The 16,951-nt window shown below is 36.5% G+C and overlaps 32 non-coding genes across 32 annotated transcripts; all 32 read right to left on the reverse strand.

Annotated features, from left to right (window-relative positions):
- Positions 1–184: 184 nt before the first annotated feature.
- On the reverse strand, positions 185–267 carry trnal-cag. The gene has a single exon. It is a non-coding gene; the product is annotated as a tRNA-Leu (tRNA).
- A 140-nt stretch (positions 268–407) lies between these two features.
- trnal-cag lies at positions 408–490 on the reverse strand. The gene has a single exon. It is a non-coding gene; the product is annotated as a tRNA-Leu (tRNA).
- Positions 491–1,686: 1,196 nt separating this feature from the next.
- On the reverse strand, positions 1,687–1,769 carry trnal-cag. Its single transcript has one exon. It is a non-coding gene; the product is annotated as a tRNA-Leu (tRNA).
- Positions 1,770–1,909: 140 nt separating this feature from the next.
- Positions 1,910–1,992, reverse strand: trnal-cag. The gene has a single exon. It is a non-coding gene; the product is annotated as a tRNA-Leu (tRNA).
- A 1,597-nt stretch (positions 1,993–3,589) lies between these two features.
- trnal-cag lies at positions 3,590–3,672 on the reverse strand. Its single transcript has one exon. It is a non-coding gene; the product is annotated as a tRNA-Leu (tRNA).
- A 750-nt stretch (positions 3,673–4,422) lies between these two features.
- On the reverse strand, positions 4,423–4,505 carry trnal-cag. The gene has a single exon. It is a non-coding gene; the product is annotated as a tRNA-Leu (tRNA).
- A 140-nt stretch (positions 4,506–4,645) lies between these two features.
- Positions 4,646–4,728, reverse strand: trnal-cag. Its single transcript has one exon. It is a non-coding gene; the product is annotated as a tRNA-Leu (tRNA).
- A 140-nt stretch (positions 4,729–4,868) lies between these two features.
- On the reverse strand, positions 4,869–4,951 carry trnal-cag. Its single transcript has one exon. It is a non-coding gene; the product is annotated as a tRNA-Leu (tRNA).
- Positions 4,952–5,967: 1,016 nt separating this feature from the next.
- trnal-cag lies at positions 5,968–6,050 on the reverse strand. Its single transcript has one exon. It is a non-coding gene; the product is annotated as a tRNA-Leu (tRNA).
- A 140-nt stretch (positions 6,051–6,190) lies between these two features.
- On the reverse strand, positions 6,191–6,273 carry trnal-cag. Its single transcript has one exon. It is a non-coding gene; the product is annotated as a tRNA-Leu (tRNA).
- Positions 6,274–6,413: 140 nt separating this feature from the next.
- Positions 6,414–6,496, reverse strand: trnal-cag. The gene has a single exon. It is a non-coding gene; the product is annotated as a tRNA-Leu (tRNA).
- A 140-nt stretch (positions 6,497–6,636) lies between these two features.
- trnal-cag lies at positions 6,637–6,719 on the reverse strand. Its single transcript has one exon. It is a non-coding gene; the product is annotated as a tRNA-Leu (tRNA).
- A 140-nt stretch (positions 6,720–6,859) lies between these two features.
- Positions 6,860–6,942, reverse strand: trnal-cag. The gene has a single exon. It is a non-coding gene; the product is annotated as a tRNA-Leu (tRNA).
- A 140-nt stretch (positions 6,943–7,082) lies between these two features.
- On the reverse strand, positions 7,083–7,165 carry trnal-cag. The gene has a single exon. It is a non-coding gene; the product is annotated as a tRNA-Leu (tRNA).
- Positions 7,166–7,876: 711 nt separating this feature from the next.
- On the reverse strand, positions 7,877–7,959 carry trnal-cag. The gene has a single exon. It is a non-coding gene; the product is annotated as a tRNA-Leu (tRNA).
- A 140-nt stretch (positions 7,960–8,099) lies between these two features.
- On the reverse strand, positions 8,100–8,182 carry trnal-cag. The gene has a single exon. It is a non-coding gene; the product is annotated as a tRNA-Leu (tRNA).
- A 140-nt stretch (positions 8,183–8,322) lies between these two features.
- On the reverse strand, positions 8,323–8,405 carry trnal-cag. Its single transcript has one exon. It is a non-coding gene; the product is annotated as a tRNA-Leu (tRNA).
- A 1,374-nt stretch (positions 8,406–9,779) lies between these two features.
- Positions 9,780–9,862, reverse strand: trnal-cag. Its single transcript has one exon. It is a non-coding gene; the product is annotated as a tRNA-Leu (tRNA).
- Positions 9,863–10,002: 140 nt separating this feature from the next.
- Positions 10,003–10,085, reverse strand: trnal-cag. The gene has a single exon. It is a non-coding gene; the product is annotated as a tRNA-Leu (tRNA).
- A 140-nt stretch (positions 10,086–10,225) lies between these two features.
- On the reverse strand, positions 10,226–10,308 carry trnal-cag. Its single transcript has one exon. It is a non-coding gene; the product is annotated as a tRNA-Leu (tRNA).
- A 1,068-nt stretch (positions 10,309–11,376) lies between these two features.
- trnal-cag lies at positions 11,377–11,459 on the reverse strand. The gene has a single exon. It is a non-coding gene; the product is annotated as a tRNA-Leu (tRNA).
- A 222-nt stretch (positions 11,460–11,681) lies between these two features.
- On the reverse strand, positions 11,682–11,764 carry trnal-cag. Its single transcript has one exon. It is a non-coding gene; the product is annotated as a tRNA-Leu (tRNA).
- Positions 11,765–12,501: 737 nt separating this feature from the next.
- On the reverse strand, positions 12,502–12,584 carry trnal-cag. The gene has a single exon. It is a non-coding gene; the product is annotated as a tRNA-Leu (tRNA).
- Positions 12,585–12,724: 140 nt separating this feature from the next.
- Positions 12,725–12,807, reverse strand: trnal-cag. Its single transcript has one exon. It is a non-coding gene; the product is annotated as a tRNA-Leu (tRNA).
- A 140-nt stretch (positions 12,808–12,947) lies between these two features.
- trnal-cag lies at positions 12,948–13,030 on the reverse strand. Its single transcript has one exon. It is a non-coding gene; the product is annotated as a tRNA-Leu (tRNA).
- Positions 13,031–14,098: 1,068 nt separating this feature from the next.
- trnal-cag lies at positions 14,099–14,181 on the reverse strand. Its single transcript has one exon. It is a non-coding gene; the product is annotated as a tRNA-Leu (tRNA).
- A 219-nt stretch (positions 14,182–14,400) lies between these two features.
- Positions 14,401–14,483, reverse strand: trnal-cag. The gene has a single exon. It is a non-coding gene; the product is annotated as a tRNA-Leu (tRNA).
- Positions 14,484–14,623: 140 nt separating this feature from the next.
- Positions 14,624–14,706, reverse strand: trnal-cag. The gene has a single exon. It is a non-coding gene; the product is annotated as a tRNA-Leu (tRNA).
- A 140-nt stretch (positions 14,707–14,846) lies between these two features.
- trnal-cag lies at positions 14,847–14,929 on the reverse strand. Its single transcript has one exon. It is a non-coding gene; the product is annotated as a tRNA-Leu (tRNA).
- Positions 14,930–15,069: 140 nt separating this feature from the next.
- trnal-cag lies at positions 15,070–15,152 on the reverse strand. The gene has a single exon. It is a non-coding gene; the product is annotated as a tRNA-Leu (tRNA).
- A 1,375-nt stretch (positions 15,153–16,527) lies between these two features.
- Positions 16,528–16,610, reverse strand: trnal-cag. Its single transcript has one exon. It is a non-coding gene; the product is annotated as a tRNA-Leu (tRNA).
- A 140-nt stretch (positions 16,611–16,750) lies between these two features.
- trnal-cag lies at positions 16,751–16,833 on the reverse strand. Its single transcript has one exon. It is a non-coding gene; the product is annotated as a tRNA-Leu (tRNA).
- Positions 16,834–16,951: the final 118 nt, after the last annotated feature.

The following is a 16,951-nucleotide window of genomic DNA, read 5'->3' on the forward strand; positions in this document are numbered from 1 at the left end:
TCATATGGTGGTGCAATAATTACAACACAAGATCGTAAATTATTAATATAATAATATAATATAATATAACAACGACAAAATAATATAATTCCAACAATTGTTGTTGTTGTTATATTATATTATTTTTTTCCCAACATCATATTACTATCATCATACCGGCTTTCAACCGGTAATAAACACTTTCTGTCAGAAGTGGGATTCGAACCCACGCCTCCAGTGGAGACTGCGACCTGAACGCAGCGCCTTAGACCGCTCGGCCATCCTGACTTCCAAGAGCCTAAATTCTGTGGAAATCATCGTAGATATCATATGGTGGTGCAATAATTACAACGACAAAATAATATAATTCCAACAATTGTTGTTGTTGTTTTATTATAATAATAAATTATTATGTAATAAACACTTTCTGTCAGAAGTGGGATTCGAACCCACGCCTCCAGTGGAGACTGCGACCTGAACGCAGCGCCTTAGACCGCTCGGCCATCCTGACTTCCAAGAGCCTAAATTCTGTGGAAATCATCGTAGATATCATACAGTGGTGCAATAATAACAACACAAGATCGTAAATTATTAATATAATAATATAATATAATATAACAACGACAAAATAATATAATTCCAACAATTGTTGTTGTTGTTATATTATATTATTTTTTTCCCAACATCATATTACTATCATCATACCGGCTTTCAACCGGTAATAAACACCTTCTGTCAGAAGTGGGATTCGAACCCACGCCTCCAGTGGAGACTGCGACCTGAACACAGCGCCTTAGACCGCTCGGCCATCCTGACTTCCAAGAGCCTAAATTCTGTGGAAATCATCGTAGATATCATACAGTGGTGCAATAATAACAACACAAGATCGTAAATTATTAATATAATAATATAATATAATATAACAACGACAAAATAATATAATTCCAACAATTGTTGTTGTTGTTATATTATATTATTTTTTTTCCAACATCATATTACTATCATCATACCGGCTTTCAACCGGTAATAAACACCTTCTGTCAGAAGTGGGATTCGAACCCACGCCTCCAGTGGAGACTGCGACCTGAATGCAGCGCCTTAGACTGCTCGGCCATCCTGACTTTCAAAAGCCTAAATACTGTGGAAATCATCGTAGATATCATACAGTGGTGCAATAATTACAACGACAAAATAATATAATTCCAACAATTGTTGTTGTTGTTTTATTATAATAATAAATTATTATGTAATAAACACTTTCTGTCAGAAGTGGGATTCGAACCCACGCCTCCAGTGGAGACTGCGACCTGAACTCAGCGCCTTAGACCGCTCGGCCATCCTGACTTCCAAGAGCCTAAATTCTGTGGAAATCATCGTAGATATCATATGGTGGTGCAATAATTACAACGACAAAATAATATAATTCCAACAATTGTTGTTGTTGTTTTATTATAATAATAAATTATAATGTAATAAACACTTTCTGTCAGAAGTGGGATTCGAACCCACGCCTCCAGTGGAGACTGCTACCTGAACGCAGCGCCTTAGACCGCTCGGCCATCCTGACTTCCAAGAGCCTAAATTCTGTGGAAATCATCGTAGATATCATATGGTGGTGCAATAATTACAACGACAAAATAATATAATTCCAACAATTGTTGTTGTTGTTTTATTATAATAATAAATTATTATGTAATAAACACTTTCTGTCAGAAGTGGGATTCGAACCCACGCCTCCAGTGGAGACTGCGACCTGAACGCAGCGCCTTAGACCGCTCGGCCATCCTGACTTCCAAGAGCCTAAATTCTGTGGAAATCATCGTAGATATCATATGCTGGTGCAATAATTACAACGACAAAATAATATAATTCCAACAATTGTTGTTGTTGTTTTATTATAATAATAAATTATAATGTAATAAACACTTTCTGTCAGAAGTGGGATTCGAACCCACGCCTCCAGTGGAGACTGCGACCTGAACGCAGCGCCTTAGACCGCTCGGCCATCCTGACTTCCAAGAGCCTAAATTCTGTGGAAATCATCGTAGATATCATACAGTGGTGCAATAATAACAACACAAGATCGTAAATTATTAATATAATAATATAATATAATATAACAACGACAAAATAATATAATTCCAACAATTGTTGTTGTTGTTATATTATATTATTTTTTTCCCCCGGATAAGCGGGTGATAATGGATGGATGGATGGATATTATTATCATCATACCGGCTTTCAAAGGGTAATAACCACTTTCTGTCAGAAGTGGGATTCGAACCCACGCCTCCAGTGGAGACTGCGACCTGAAATACTGTGGAAAATCATCGTAGTGGTGCAATAATAACAACACAAGATCGTTAATTCTTAATAATATAATATAATATGACAACGACAAAATAATATAATTCCAACAATTGTTGTTGTATTATATTATTTTTTTCCCAACATCATATTACTATCATCATACCGGCTTTCAACCGGTAATAAACACTTTCTGTCAGAAGTGGGATTCGAACCCACGCCTCCAGTGGAGACTGCGACCTGAACCTTAGACTGCTCGGCCATCCTGACTTACAAAAGCCTAAATTCTGTGGAAATCATCGTGGATATCATATGGTGGTGCAATAATTACAACACAAGATCGTAAATTCTTAATATAATAATATAATATAATATAACGACAAAATAATATAATTCCTACAATTGTTGTTATATTATATTATTTTTTTCCCAACATCATATTATTATCATCATACCGGCTTTCAACCGGTAATAAACACTTTCTGTCAGAAGTGGGATTCGAACCCACGCCTCCAGTGGAGACTGCGACCTGAACGCAGCGCCTTAGACCGCTCGGCCATCCTAACTTACAAAAGCCTTAATACTGTGGAAATCATCGTAGATATCATAAGGTGGTGCAATAATTACAACACAAGATCGTAAATTCTTAATATAATAATATAATATAATATAACAACGACAAAATAATATAATTACTACAATTGTTATTATATTTTATTATTTTTTTCCCAACATCATATTACTATCATCATACCGGCTTTCAACCGGTAATAAACACTTTCTGTCAGAAGTGGGATTCGAACCCACGCCTCCAGTGGAGACTGCGACCTGAACCTTAGACTGCTCGGCCATCCTGACTTACAAAAGCCTAAATTCTGTGGAAATCATCGTAGATATCATATGGTGGTGCAATAATTACAACACAAGATCGTAAATTATTAATATAATAATATAATATAATATAACAACGACAAAATAATATAATTCCAACAATTGTTGTTGTTGTTATATTATATTATTTTTTTCCCAACATCATATTACTATCATCATACCGGCTTTCAACCGGTAATAAACACTTTCTGTCAGAAGTGGGATTCGAACCCACGCCTCCAGTGGAGACTGCGACCTGAACGCAGCGCCTTAGACCGCTCTGCCATCCTGACTTCCAAGAGCCTAAATTCTGTGGAAATCATCGTAGATATCATATGGTGGTGCAATAATTACAACGACAAAATAATATAATTCCAACAATTGTTGTTGTTGTTTTATTATAATAATAAATTATTATGTAATAAACACTTTCTGTCAGAAGTGGGATTCGAACCCACGCCTCCAGTGGAGACTGCGACCTGAACGCAGCGCCTTAGACCGCTCGGCCATCCTGACTTCCAAGAGCCTAAATTCTGTGGAAATCATCGTAGATATCATACAGTGGTGCAATAATAACAACACAAGATCGTAAATTATTAATATAATAATATAATATAATATAACAACGACAAAATAATATAATTCCAACAATTGTTGTTGTTGTTATATTATATTATTTTTTTCCCAACATCATATTACTATCATCATACCGGCTTTCAACCGGTAATAAACACCTTCTGTCAGAAGTGGGATTCGAACCCACGCCTCCAGTGGAGACTGCGACCTGAACACAGCGCCTTAGACCGCTCGGCCATCCTGACTTCCAAGAGCCTAAATTCTGTGGAAATCATCGTAGATATCATACAGTGGTGCAATAATAACAACACAAGATCGTAAATTATTAATATAATAATATAATATAATATAACAACGACAAAATAATATAATTCCAACAATTGTTGTTGTTGTTATATTATATTATTTTTTTTCCAACATCATATTACTATCATCATACCGGCTTTCAACCGGTAATAAACACCTTCTGTCAGAAGTGGGATTCGAACCCACGCCTCCAGTGGAGACTGCGACCTGAATGCAGCGCCTTAGACTGCTCGGCCATCCTGACTTTCAAAAGCCTAAATACTGTGGAAATCATCGTAGATATCATACAGTGGTGCAATAATTACAACGACAAAATAATATAATTCCAACAATTGTTGTTGTTGTTTTATTATAATAATAAATTATTATGTAATAAACACTTTCTGTCAGAAGTGGGATTCGAACCCACGCCTCCAGTGGAGACTGCGACCTGAACGCAGCGCCTTAGACCGCTCGGCCATCCTGACTTCCAAGAGCCTAAATTCTGTGGAAATCATCGTAGATATCATATGGTGGTGCAATAATTGCAACGACAAAATAATATAATTCCAACAATTGTTGTTGTTGTTTTATTATAATAATAAATTATTATGTAATAAACACTTTCTGTCAGAAGTGGGATTCGAACCCACGCCTCCAGTGGAGACTGCGACCTGAACGCAGCGCCTTAGACCGCTCGGCCATCCTGACTTCCAAGAGCCTAAATTCTGTGGAAATCATCGTAGATATCATATGCTGGTGCAATAATTACAACGACAAAATAATATAATTCCAACAATTGTTGTTGTTGTTTTATTATAATAATAAATTATAATGTAATAAACACTTTCTGTCAGAAGTGGGATTCGAACCCACGCCTCCAGTGGAGACTGCGACCTGAACGCAGCGCCTTAGACCGCTCGGCCATCCTGACTTCCAAGAGCCTAAATTCTGTGGAAATCATCGTAGATATCATACAGTGGTGCAATAATAACAACACAAGATCGTAAATTATTAATATAATAATATAATATAATATAACAACGACAAAATAATATAATTCCAACAATTGTTGTTGTTGTTATATTATATTATTTTTTTCCCCCGGATAAGCGGGTGATAATGGATGGATGGATGGATATTATTATCATCATACCGGCTTTCAAAGGGTAATAACCACTTTCTGTCAGAAGTGGGATTCGAACCCACGCCTCCAGTGGAGACTGCGACCTGAAATACTGTGGAAAATCATCGTAGTGGTGCAATAATAACAACACAAGATCGTTAATTCTTAATAATATAATATAATATGACAACGACAAAATAATATAATTCCAACAATTGTTGTTGTATTATATTATTTTTTTCCCAACATCATATTACTATCATCATACCGGCTTTCAACCGGTAATAAACACTTTCTGTCAGAAGTGGGATTCGAACCCACGCCTCCAGTGGAGACTGCTACCTGAACGCAGCGCCTTAGACCGCTCGGCCATCCTGACTTCCAAGAGCCTAAATTCTGTGGAAATCATCGTAGATATCATACAGTGGTGCAATAATAACAACACAAGATCGTAAATTATTAATATAATAATATAATATAATATAACAACGACAAAATAATATAATTCCAACAATTGTTGTTGTTGTTATATTATATTATTTTTTTTCCAACATCATATTACTATCATCATAGCGGCTTTCAACCGGTAATAAACACCTTCTGTCAGAAGTGGGATTCGAACCCACGCCTCCAGTGGAGACTGCGACCTGAATGCAGCGCCTTAGACTGCTCGGCCATCCTGACTTTCAAAAGCCTAAATACTGTGGAAATCATCGTAGATATCATACAGTGGTGCAATAATTACAACGACAAAATAATATAATTCCAACAATTGTTGTTGTTGTTTTATTATAATAATAAATTATTATGTAATAAACACTTTCTGTCAGAAGTGGGATTCGAACCCACGCCTCCAGTGGAGACTGCGACCTGAACGCAGCGCCTTAGACCGCTCGGCCATCCTGACTTCCAAGAGCCTAAATTCTGTGGAAATCATCGTAGATATCATATGGTGGTGCAATAATTACAACGACAAAATAATATAATTCCAACAATTGTTGTTGTTGTTTTATTATAATAATAAATTATTATGTAATAAACACTTTCTGTCAGAAGTGGGATTCGAACCCACGCCTCCAGTGGAGACTGCGACCTGAACGCAGCGCCTTAGACCGCTCGGCCATCCTGACTTCCAAGAGCCTAAATTCTGTGGAAATCATCGTAGATATCATATGGTGGTGCAATAATTACAACGACAAAATAATATAATTCCAACAATTGTTGTTGTTGTTTTATTATAATAATAAATTATTATGTAATAAACACTTTCTGTCAGAAGTGGGATTCGAACCCACGCCTCCAGTGGAGACTGCGACCTGAACGCAGCGCCTTAGACCGCTCGGCCATCCTGACTTCCAAGAGCCTAAATTCTGTGGAAATCATCGTAGATATCATATGCTGGTGCAATAATTACAACGACAAAATAATATAATTCCAACAATTGTTGTTGTTGTTTTATTATAATAATAAATTATAATGTAATAAACACTTTCTGTCAGAAGTGGGATTCGAACCCACGCCTCCAGTGGAGACTGCGACCTGAACGCAGCGCCTTAGACCGCTCGGCCATCCTGACTTCCAAGAGCCTAAATTCTGTGGAAATCATCGTAGATATCATATGGTGGTGCAATAATTGCAACGACAAAATAATATAATTCCAACAATTGTTGTTGTTGTTTTATTATAATAATAAATTATTATGTAATAAACACTTTCTGTCAGAAGTGGGATTCGAACCCACGCCTCCAGTGGAGACTGCGACCTGAACGCAGCGCCTTAGACCGCTCGGCCATCCTGACTTCCAAGAGCCTAAATTCTGTGGAAATCATCGTAGATATCATATGCTGGTGCAATAATTACAACGACAAAATAATATAATTCCAACAATTGTTGTTGTTGTTTTATTATAATAATAAATTATAATGTAATAAACACTTTCTGTCAGAAGTGGGATTCGAACCCACGCCTCCAGTGGAGACTGCGACCTGAACGCAGCGCCTTAGACCGCTCGGCCATCCTGACTTCCAAGAGCCTAAATTCTGTGGAAATCATCGTAGATATCATACAGTGGTGCAATAATAACAACACAAGATCGTAAATTATTAATATAATAATATAATATAATATAACAACGACAAAATAATATAATTCCAACAATTGTTGTTGTTGTTATATTATATTATTTTTTTCCCCCGGATAAGCGGGTGATAATGGATGGATGGATGGATATTATTATCATCATACCGGCTTTCAAAGGGTAATAACCACTTTCTGTCAGAAGTGGGATTCGAACCCACGCCTCCAGTGGAGACTGCGACCTGAAATACTGTGGAAAATCATCGTAGTGGTGCAATAATAACAACACAAGATCGTTAATTCTTAATAATATAATATAATATGACAACGACAAAATAATATAATTCCAACAATTGTTGTTGTATTATATTATTTTTTTCCCAACATCATATTACTATCATCATACCGGCTTTCAACCGGTAATAAACACTTTCTGTCAGAAGTGGGATTCGAACCCACGCCTCCAGTGGAGACTGCTACCTGAACGCAGCGCCTTAGACCGCTCGGCCATCCTGACTTCCAAGAGCCTAAATTCTGTGGAAATCATCGTAGATATCATATGGTGGTGCAATAATTACAACGACAAAATAATATAATTCCAACAATTGTTGTTGTTGTTTTATTATAATAATAAATTATTATGTAATAAACACTTTCTGTCAGAAGTGGGATTCGAACCCACGCCTCCAGTGGAGACTGCGACCTGAACGCAGCGCCTTAGACCGCTCGGCCATCCTGACTTCCAAGAGCCTAAATTCTGTGGAAATCATCGTAGATATCATATGGTGGTGCAATAATTACAACGACAAAATAATATAATTCCAACAATTGTTGTTGTTGTTTTATTATAATAATAAATTATTATGTAATAAACACTTTCTGTCAGAAGTGGGATTCGAACCCACGCCTCCAGTGGAGACTGCGACCTGAACGCAGCGCCTTAGACCGCTCGGCCATCCTGACTTCCAAGAGCCTAAATTCTGTGGAAATCATCGTAGATATCATATGCTGGTGCAATAATTACAACGACAAAATAATATAATTCCAACAATTGTTGTTGTTGTTTTATTATAATAATAAATTATTATGTAATAAACACTTTCTGTCAGAAGTGGGATTCGAACCCACGCCTCCAGTGGAGACTGCGACCTGAACGCAGCACCTTAGACCGCTCGGCCATCCTGACTTCCAAGAGCCTAAATTCTGTGGAAATCATCGTAGATATCATACAGTGGTGCAATAATAACAACACAAGATCGTAAATTATTAATATAATAATATAATATAATATAACAACGACAAAATAATATAATTCCAACAATTGTTGTTGTTGTTATATTATATTATTTTTTTCCCCCGGATAAGCGGGTGATAATGGATGGATGGATGGATATTATTATCATCATACCGGCTTTCAAAGGGTAATAACCACTTTCTGTCAGAAGTGGGATTCGAACCCACGCCTCCAGTGGAGACTGCGACCTGAAATACTGTGGAAAATCATCGTAGTGGTGCAATAATAACAACACAAGATCGTTAATTCTTAATAATATAATATAATATGACAACGACAAAATAATATAATTCCAACAATTGTTGTTGTATTATATTATTTTTTTCCCAACATCATATTACTATCATCATACCGGCTTTCAACCGGTAATAAACACTTTCTGTCAGAAGTGGGATTCGAACCCACGCCTCCAGTGGAGACTGCGACCTGAACCTTAGACTGCTCGGCCATCCTGACTTACAAAAGCCTAAATTCTGTGGAAATCATCGTGGATATCATATGGTGGTGCAATAATTACAACACAAGATCGTAAATTCTTAATATAATAATATAATATAATATAACGACAAAATAATATAATTCCTACAATTGTTGTTATATTATATTATTTTTTTCCCAACATCATATTATTATCATCATACCGGCTTTCAACCGGTAATAAACACTTTCTGTCAGAAGTGGGATTCGAACCCACGCCTCCAGTGGAGACTGCGACCTGAACGCAGCGCCTTAGACCGCTCGGCCATCCTAACTTACAAAAGCCTTAATACTGTGGAAATCATCGTAGATATCATAAGGTGGTGCAATAATTACAACACAAGATCGTAAATTCTTAATATAATAATATAATATAATATAACAACGACAAAATAATATAATTACTACAATTGTTATTATATTTTATTATTTTTTTCCCAACATCATATTACTATCATCATACCGGCTTTCAACCGGTAATAAACACTTTCTGTCAGAAGTGGGATTCGAACCCACGCCTCCAGTGGAGACTGCGACCTGAACCTTAGACTGCTCGGCCATCCTGACTTACAAAAGCCTAAATTCTGTGGAAATCATCGTAGATATCATATGGTGGTGCAATAATTACAACACAAGATCGTAAATTCTTAATATAATAATATAATATAATATAACAACGACAAAATAATATAATTCCAACAATTGTTGTTGTTGTTATATTATATTATTTTTTTCCCAACATCATATTACTATCATCATACCGGCTTTCAACCGGTAATAAACACTTTCTGTCAGAAGTGGGATTCGAACCCACGCCTCCAGTGGAGACTGCGACCTGAACGCAGCGCCTTAGACCGCTCGGCCATCCTGACTTCCAAGAGCCTAAATTCTGTGGAAATCATCGTAGATATCATATGGTGGTGCAATAATTACAACGACAAAATAATATAATTCCAACAAATGTTGTTGTTGTTTTATTATAATAATAAATTATTATGTAATAAACACTTTCTGTCAGAAGTGGGATTCGAACCCACGCCTCCAGTGGAGACTGCGACCTGAACGCAGCGCCTTAGACCGCTCGGCCATCCTGACTTCCAAGAGCCTAAATTCTGTGGAAATCATCGTAGATATCATATGGTGGTGCAATAATTACAACGACAAAATAATATAATTCCAAGAATTGTTGTTGTTGTTTTATTATAATAATAAATTATTATGTAATAAACACTTTCTGTCAGAAGTGGGATTCGAACCCACGCCTCCAGTGGAGACTGCGACCTGAACGCAGCGCCTTAGACCGCTCGGCCATCCTGACTTACAAAAGCCTAAATACTGTGGAAATCATCGTAGATATAATAAGGTGGTGCAATAATTACAACACAAGATCGTAAATTCTTAATATAATAATATAATATAATATGACAACGAATAAAATAATATAATTCCATCAATTGTTGTTGTTATATTATATTATTTTTTTCCCAACATCGTATTACTATCATCATACCGGCTTTCAACCGGTAATAAACATTTTCAGTCAGAAGTGGGATTCGAACCCACGCCTCCAGTGGAGACTGCGACCTGAACGCAGCGCCTTAGACCGCTCGGCCATCCTGACTTACAAAAGCCTAAATACTGTGGAAATCATCGTAGATATCATAAGATGGTGCAATAATTACAACACAAGATCGTAAATTCTTAATATAATAATATAATATAATATAACGACAAAATAATATAAGTTCAATTGTTGTTGTTGTTTTATTATATATTTCCCAACATCATATTATTATCATTATACCGGCTTTCAACCGGTAATAAACACTTTCAGTCAGAAGTGGGATTCAAACCCACGCCTCCAGTGGAGACTGCGACCTGAACGCAGCGCCTTAGACCGCTCGGCCATCCAGACATACAAAAGCCTAAATTCTGTGGAAATCATCGTAGATATCATAAGGTGGTGCAATAATTACAACACAAGATCGTAAATTCTTAATATAATAATATAATATAACAACGACAAAATAATATAATTCCAACAATTGTTGTTGTTGTTATATTATATTAATACATTATTATGTAATAAACACTTTCTGACAGAAGTGGGATTCGAACCCACGCCTCCAGTGTAGACTGCGACCTGAACGCAGCGCCTTAGACCGCTCGGCCATCCTGACTTACAAAAGCCTAAATTCTGTGGAAATCATCATAGATATCATAAGGTGGTGCAATAATTACGACACAAGATCGTAAATTCTTAATATAATAATATAATATAACGACAAAATAATATAAGTTCAATTGTTGTTGTTGTTTTATTATATATTTCCCAACATCATATTATTATCATCATACCGGCTTTCAACCGGTAATAAACTCTTTCTGTCAGAAGTGGGATTCGAACCCACGCCTCCAGTGGAGACTGCGACCTGAACGCAGCGCCTTAGACCGCTCGGCCATCCTGACTTACAAAAGCCTAAATACTGTGGAAATCATCATAGATATCATAAGGTGGTGCAATAATTACAACACAAGATCGTAAATTCTTAATATAATAATATAATATAATATAACAACGACAAAATAATATAATTCCAACAATTGTTGTTGTTGTTATATTATATTATTTTTTTCCCAACATCATATTACTATCATCATACCGGCTTTCAACCGGTAATAAACACTTTCTGTCAGAAGTGGGATTCGAACCCACGCCTCCAGTGGAGACTGCGACCTGAACGCAGCGCCTTAGACCGCTCGGCCATCCTGACTTCCAAGAGCCTAAATTCTGTGGAAATCATCGTAGATATCATATGGTGGTGCAATAATTACAACGACAAAATAATATAATTCCAACAATTGTTGTTGTTGTTTTATTATAATAATAAATTATTATGTAATAAACACTTTCTGTCAGAAGTGGGATTCGAACCCACGCCTCCAGTGGAGACTGCGACCTGAACGCAGCGCCTTAGACCGCTCGGCCATCCTAACTTACAAAAGCCTTAATACTGTGGAAATCATCGTAGATATCATAAGGTGGTGCAATAATTACAACACAAGATCGTAAATTCTTAATATAATAATATAATATAATATAACAACGACAAAATAATATAATTACTACAATTGTTATTATATTTTATTATTTTTTTCCCAACATCATATTACTATCATCATACCGGCTTTCAACCGGTAATAAACACTTTCTGTCAGAAGTGGGATTCGAACCCACGCCTCCAGTGGAGACTGCGACCTGAACCTTAGACTGCTCGGCCATCCTGACTTACAAAAGCCTAAATTCTGTGGAAATCATCGTAGATATCATATGGTGGTGCAATAATTACAACACAAGATCGTAAATTATTAATATAATAATATAATATAATATAACAACGACAAAATAATATAATTCCAACAATTGTTGTTGTTGTTATATTATATTATTTTTTTCCCAACATCATATTACTATCATCATACCGGCTTTCAACCGGTAATAAACACTTTCTGTCAGAAGTGGGATTCGAACCCACGCCTCCAGTGGAGACTGCGACCTGAACGCAGCGCCTTAGACCGCTCGGCCATCCTGACTTCCAAGAGCCTAAATTCTGTGGAAATCATCGTAGATATCATATGGTGGTGCAATAATTACAACGACAAAATAATATAATTCCAACAATTGTTGTTGTTGTTTTATTATAATAATAAATTATTATGTAATAAACACTTTCTGTCAGAAGTGGGATTCGAACCCACGCCTCCAGTGGAGACTGCGACCTGAACGCAGCGCCTTAGACCGCTCGGCCATCCTGACTTCCAAGAGCCTAAATTCTGTGGAAATCATCGTAGATATCATATGGTGGTGCAATAATTACAACGACAAAATAATATAATTCCAAGAATTGTTGTTGTTGTTTTATTATAATAATAAATTATTATGTAATAAACACTTTCTGTCAGAAGTGGGATTCGAACCCACGCCTCCAGTGGAGACTGCGACCTGAACGCAGCGCCTTAGACCGCTCGGCCATCCTGACTTACAAAAGCCTAAATACTGTGGAAATCATCGTAGATATAATAAGGTGGTGCAATAATTACAACACAAGATCGTAAATTCTTAATATAATAATATAATATAATATGACAACGAATAAAATAATATAATTCCATCAATTGTTGTTGTTATATTATATTATTTTTTTCCCAACATCGTATTACTATCATCATACCGGCTTTCAACCGGTAATAAACATTTTCAGTCAGAAGTGGGATTCGAACCCACGCCTCCAGTGGAGACTGCGACCTGAACGCAGCGCCTTAGACCGCTCGGCCATCCAGACATACAAAAGCCTAAATACTGTGGAAATCATCGTAGATATCATAAGATGGTGCAATAATTACAACACAAGATCGTAAATTCTTAATATAATAATATAATATAATATAACGACAAAATAATATAAGTTCAATTGTTGTTGTTGTTTTATTATATATTTCCCAACATCATATTATTATCATTATACCGGCTTTCAACCGGTAATAAACACTTTCAGTCAGAAGTGGGATTCAAACCCACGCCTCCAGTGGAGACTGCGACCTGAACGCAGCGCCTTAGACCGCTCGGCCATCCAGACATACAAAAGCCTAAATTCTGTGGAAATCATCGTAGATATCATAAGGTGGTGCAATAATTACAACACAAGATCGTAAATTCTTAATATAATAATATAATATAACAACGACAAAATAATATAATTCCAACAATTGTTGTTGTTGTTATATTATATTAATACATTATTATGTAATAAACACTTTCTGACAGAAGTGGGATTCGAACCCACGCCTCCAGTGTAGACTGCGACCTGAACGCAGCGCCTTAGACCGCTCGGCCATCCTGACTTACAAAAGCCTAAATTCTGTGGAAATCATCATAGATATCATAAGGTGGTGCAATAATTACGACACAAGATCGTAAATTCTTAATATAATAATATAATATAACGACAAAATAATATAAGTTCAATTGTTGTTGTTGTTTTATTATATATTTCCCAACATCATATTATTATCATCATACCGGCTTTCAACCGGTAATAAATTCTTTCTGTCAGAAGTGGGATTCGAACCCACGCCTCCAGTGGAGACTGCGACCTGAACGCAGCGCCTTAGACCGCTCGGCCATCCTGACTTACAAAAGCCTAAATACTGTGGAAATCATCGTAGATATCATAAGGTGGTGCAATAATTACAACACAAGATCGTAAATTCTTAATATAATAATATAATATAATATAACAACGACAAAATAATATAATTCCAACAATTGTTGTTGTTATATTATATTATTTTTTTCCCAACATCATATTATTATCATCATACCGGCTTTCAACCGGTAATAAACACTTTCTGTCAGAAGTGGGATTCGAACCCACGCCTCCAGTGGAGACTGCGACCTGAACGCAGCGCCTTAGACCGCTCGGCCATCCTGACTTCCAAGAGCCTAAATTCTGTGGAAATCATCGTAGATATCATATGGTGGTGCAATAATTACAACGACAAAATAATATAATTCCAACAATTGTTGTTGTTGTTTTATTATAATAATAAATTATAATGTAATAAACACTTTCTGTCAGAAGTGGGATTCGAACCCACGCCTCCAGTGGAGACTGCGACCTGAACGCAGCGCCTTAGACCGCTCGGCCATCCTGACTTCCAAGAGCCTAAATTCTGTGGAAATCATCGTAGATATCATATGGTGGTGCAATAATTACAACGACAAAATAATATAATTCCAACAATTGTTGTTGTTGTTTTATTATAATAATAAATTATTATGTAATAAACACTTTCTGTCAGAAGTGGGATTCGAACCCACGCCTCCAGTGGAGACTGCGACCTGAACGCAGCGCCTTAGACCGCTCGGCCATCCTGACTTCCAAGAGCCTAAATTCTGTGGAAATCATCGTAGATATCATATGCTGGTGCAATAATTACAACGACAAAATAATATAATTCCAACAATTGTTGTTGTTGTTTTATTATAATAATAAATTATTATGTAATAAACACTTTCTGTCAGAAGTGGGATTCGAACCCACGCCTCCAGTGGAGACTGCGACCTGAACGCAGCGCCTTAGACCGCTCGGCCATCCTGACTTCCAAGAGCCTAAATTCTGTGGAAATCATCGTAGATATCATACAGTGGTGCAATAATAACAACACAAGATCGTAAATTATTAATATAATAATATAATATAATATAACAACGACAAAATAATATAATTCCAACAATTGTTGTTGTTGTTATATTATATTATTTTTTTCCCCCGGATAAGCGGGTGATAATGGATGGATGGATGGATATTATTATCATCATACCGGCTTTCAAAGGGTAATAACCACTTTCTGTCAGAAGTGGGATTCGAACCCACGCCTCCAGTGGAGACTGCGACCTGAAATACTGTGGAAAATCATCGTAGTGGTGCAATAATAACAACACAAGATCGTTAATTCTTAATAATATAATATAATATGACAACGACAAAATAATATAATTCCAACAATTGTTGTTGTATTATATTATTTTTTTCCCAACATCATATTACTATCATCATACCGGCTTTCAACCGGTAATAAACACTTTCTGTCAGAAGTGGGATTCGAACCCACGCCTCCAGTGGAGACTGCGACCTGAACCTTAGACTGCTCGGCCATCCTGACTTACAAAAGCCTAAATTCTGTGGAAATCATCGTGGATATCATATGGTGGTGCAATAATTACAACACAAGATCGTAAATTCTTAATATAATAATATAATATAATATAACGACAAAATAATATAATTCCTACAATTGTTGTTATATTATATTATTTTTTTCCCAACATCATATTATTATCATCATACCGGCTTTCAACCGGTAATAAACACTTTCTGTCAGAAGTGGGATTCGAACCCACGCCTCCAGTGGAGACTGCGACCTGAACGCAGCGCCTTAGACCGCTCGGCCATCCTAACTTACAAAAGCCTTAATACTGTGGAAATCATCGTAGATATCATAAGGTGGTGCAATAATTACAACACAAGATCGTAAATTCTTAATATAATAATATAATATAATATAACAACGACAAAATAATATAATTACTACAATTGTTATTATATTTTATTATTTTTTTCCCAACATCATATTACTATCATCATACCGGCTTTCAACCGGTAATAAACACTTTCTGTCAGAAGTGGGATTCGAACCCACGCCTCCAGTGGAGACTGCGACCTGAACCTTAGACTGCTCGGCCATCCTGACTTACAAAAGCCTAAATTCTGTGGAAATCATCGTAGATATCATATGGTGGTGCAATAATTACAACACAAGATCGTAAATTATTAATATAATAATATAATATAATATAACAACGACAAAATAATATAATTCCAACAATTGTTGTTGTTGTTATATTATATTATTTTTTTTCCCAACATCATATTACTATCATCATACCGGCTTTCAACCGGTAATAAACACTTTCTGTCAGAAGTGGGATTCGAACCCACGCCTCCAGTGGAGACTGCGACCTGAACGCAGCGCCTTAGACCGCTCGGCCATCCTGACTTCCAAGAGCCTAAATTCTGTGGAAATCATCGTAGATATCATATGGTGGTGCAATAATTACAACGACAAAATAATATAATTCCAACAATTGTTGTTGTTGTTTTATTATAATAATAAATTATTATGTAATAAACACTTTCTGTCAGAAGTGGGATTCGAACCCACGCCTCCAGTGGAGACTGCGACCTGAACGCAGCACCTTAGACCGCTCGGCCATCCTGACTTCCAAGAGCCTAAATTCTGTGGAAATCATCGTAGATATCATATGGTGGTGCAATAATTACAACGACAAAATAATATAATTCCAACAATTGTTGTTGTTGTTTTATTATAATAATAAA

This window comes from Cyclopterus lumpus, chromosome 22 (genome assembly GCF_009769545.1).
Source record: "Cyclopterus lumpus isolate fCycLum1 chromosome 22, fCycLum1.pri, whole genome shotgun sequence".
NCBI classification, from domain to species: domain Eukaryota; kingdom Metazoa; phylum Chordata; class Actinopteri; order Perciformes; family Cyclopteridae; genus Cyclopterus; species Cyclopterus lumpus.